Genomic DNA, 3,720 nt, shown 5'->3' with positions numbered 1-3,720 from the left:
TCAAATCAATCAATTATTATTAATAATAATTAATAATATACTTTTTTAAACCTAAACTAGCTCTTGGAAAATGGGCTTAGATCCAAAAGTGTTGTTGTTTCTGTTTAACATAGAATTACTTCCAGAAATAAAAGCTGTATCTTTTTTTTCTTTGCACTGTAAATATTTCCATTTAATTGTCAGTGTTGAGTTAGGATGGACCTGACAAAGCTTTAGAACAACAAGCGACTGAGCTCTGCAGAATATGCTGGTTTCAGTGGAGAAACTATCAGTGCCCTGAATTAACACAGCTTTGTAACTCTATTCTTTGTTCACTGCCAGATGGAAAAATAACATACTTCCCTCCCTCTTGTATTCTGTTGTAGTAGTGCACAGTTCACCCCTTAAATCAGAGGTGGGCAAACTACGGCCCGTGGGCCATTTCTGTCCTGCGGGACCGTCCTGCCCGGCCCCTGAGCTCCCGGACGGGGAGGCTTGCCCCCTGCCCCTCCTGCGCTGTCTCCCCTCCCCCACAGCCATGCTGCCTCCCGAGCAGCATGGCTTGCGCCCGCCCACCTCCCAAGCTTTCCAACAAGCCTGACTTGCTGCTCTGAGCAGCCTGGTAAGCCGACGGGGGGCAGGAGGTCCTGGGGGGCAGACAAGGGACAAGGGGTGGTCAGATAGGGTGGAGGTTTGGGGAGGGGTGGCAGTCAGGAAACAGGGAGCAGGGGGGGTTGGATAGGGGGTAGGGTCTTGGGGGCTCCCGGTGGGGGGAGGACAGGGAGCAGGGGGGGTTGGATAGGGAGTGGGGTTCTGGGGGGGCAGTTAGAGACAGGGGTCCGGGGAGGGGGTGGTCAGGGGACAAGAAGTGGGGGGAATGGGTCAGGGGTCCCAGGGGACCTGTCAGGGGGCAGGGGTGTAGATAGGGGTCGCGGCGGTCAGGGGACAAGGAGCAGGGGGGCTTAGATAGGGGGTGGGGTCCTGGGAGGTGGTTAGGAGTGGGGGGTCCCGGGAGGGAGTGGTCAGGGGACAAGGAGGAGGGGGTTTGGATGGGTGGGGAGTTCTGAAGGGGGCAGTCAGGAAGTGGGAGGGGGCGGATAGGGGGTGGGGGCCAGGCTGTTTGGGGAGGCACAGCCTTCCCTACCCAGCCCTCCATAAAGTTTTGCAACCCCAATGTGGCCCTCGGGCCAAAAAGTTTGCCCACCCCTGCCTTAAATGGTTCTGATTTGATTTAATCCCATTGCCATAGGACATTACAAAGTAATATCTTAGCCAAAGACACAAAACTACTTGCAGAAGCTACAGGGAAGCTAGGCGAAAACTATTTTTCTCTCAAAACTCTTACAGTTCCCTATCTCAAGGCAGGGGAAACAATAATAAATAGTGAGCAAACAAAATCAATCTGTCGTCATCCCAAAAAAAATCTGGGCGGGACCATTGGCTCTTGCCATCTCCTGTTTTTCACTCTGAGGTTTCACCTGGAAGGATCTCAAAGGGCTGTTTTCTGTCTCCAGTAGCCATTTGCTTGGAGCCTCTTATAAATCATCTCATTTTTTTTTTAAAGGAGCAAATGTTTTTGTGGATTGTTATTAAACAGAGAATCCCCCAAAATCTGGAAAGCCAAAAACCAGCCTCTAAGGCATGTCTCCATTTGGAGCTTGGTGTGATCCCCAGCTCAAGGAGACATACTGGCACTAGCTACATGAGCTAAAAATGTGGCTGCAGCAGCATGAATGCCAGGAGGGGTTAGCCGCCCCAAGTACATACCTGTACAAGACCTGAGGCATATTCCTCAGCCATGGCAGCATGAGCAGTGAGATGGGCTAGCTGCCCTATATATATATCATCCAAGAACATAGGTACATACTCTGGGTCACTATCCTATCCCACTGCTCATGCTGCCACAGCTATACTCTATTTTTAGTGTGCTAGCTTGATGAACTGGCAATCACACTCCCAGCTCGAACTGTAGACATACCCTGTCTGGAAGGATAAGGGAGAAATTTCCTCTATGGGCAAGTTATTCCATAATTGCTAACTTTCAGGGTTCTTCCCGTTTCCTTTGTAGCAGCTGAGATGCACAAATGTTGGAGATAGACTCTGCACTAGCTGAATCATTGTTCTTATCCAGTATGATAACTCCTGGGTCCGTGTATCAAATTGGCTTTTTTATGACATTCTTACTCAATGGCGCCGGGGCCTAATGTAATAGCAAGCACAAGTTCACTTTTAGGGATTTTGCTTACTGGATTTTGATCTCTTCAATCCCTCTTCATTGTCCACACTTAAGACACCATCCTCCTCTTGAACCAACATCAACGACCTTGCAGGACTTATCCAGTAGCCAGTGATGTGGTGGAATGTACAATTTTCCACCATCAAAAAACAGATACATTACTTGTGAGACATGCTTGGCTCACAAATCATGGTTAGATACTCTCTGGAGTAGCCATCAACTGAGCACAAGAGTGGAGGCTAGGAACCCCTGAGGTCTCCTCTTGTCTCTGACTTTGCCTTGTTACACAATCTTGGGCAGTCACATCAATCCTCCATGTCTCAGTCTCTCCCTCTGTAAAATGGGGATATTATTACTTCCCTCCCTCCCTGGGTTGTGGTGAGGATTCATTACTGTTTGTACAAAACTCTGACCATACAAAATGCTACTGTGATATACAATCACTCTGTTGTACCCACAGAGTATCTGTATTCTGTTAACATAACTGCTCATCATACCTCCAAGGAATACTACAGCCCAAGGGCTATATTCACCCTATTGGCACAAGGGGATGGAATTTGCAATCCCTTGCATCAGTGGGGTCATTCACCCCCAGGAGAGGGCAAAAGTTAGGTTCTACTATCCATTGCATCTCCCAAGAGTCCTGCTTATACTCACTCCTTAACCAGCATTACACATTGTAAGATTGCACTGGTTGCAATATCACCCCACCCCCAGCTTCTTTGCTAGGGAGATTATGATATTCTGTTTTACACAGAGGGGAGTATTTTAGCTCCACCTTCTGCTTCCCTTCCTTTTATTTTTCAGGGGTTCGTTGCAGTTAAACTCTGAACAAAGTCCACTGGGGCTGTTAGCAGGAGGCACTTGAACAACTCCTGAGACTGTCTGGTGTTCAGGTCTCTACCTGCTTTTGAGTCAAGATTTAATTCCTCCTTTAGAAGTAGTGTTAGGGCCTAGTTTGGAGCAAAGAGAGGGAAGGGTCCTGTTACAGGCCTGTTAATAGTGTGTCTCGAGGTTGATGGGGGGATATCCCTAGGGAGGCAGCCTGGGCAGGTTGACATTTGCACCAAGTACAACGCATTGTTGGATGAGCGTTGTTTTTTTCTGGTTCCCTTTGGTGGATGCAACTAGAAAGGGGAAAGCACAATAAATCAAGCCTCCCAAAGCCGGGCCCCTGCCCTCCTCTAGCTACACCAGCTCCCTAACTAGCTCTGTATCCAATGCAAGACAGCCCTCCCGGGTTTCAAAACTTTCCATGGACCGGCTCCCCACGCCCTCCACCCAGCCCTCTGCTTGGAGGCCTTGTCCGCAGACGCGTCCAGGCTCCCCCACGCCCTTCGGCGAGCTCCCCCGTGTTCAGTGCCCCAGTCTGGCAGCAACACGCCGCGCAGCCCTCCTCGCCAACGCCTCCGCGAGGCTCGCTCAGGTGCCGGGAGCGCCAGCCGCCTTGGCAGCCAGGCCCTGAGCGCAGCCTCGCCTGGGAGCAGCCCCGGCAGCACGAGGGG

This window comes from Dermochelys coriacea, chromosome 6 (genome assembly GCF_009764565.3).
Source record: "Dermochelys coriacea isolate rDerCor1 chromosome 6, rDerCor1.pri.v4, whole genome shotgun sequence".
NCBI lineage: Eukaryota > Metazoa > Chordata > Testudines > Dermochelyidae > Dermochelys > Dermochelys coriacea.
Note: the sequence above shows the minus strand (reverse complement) of the source record.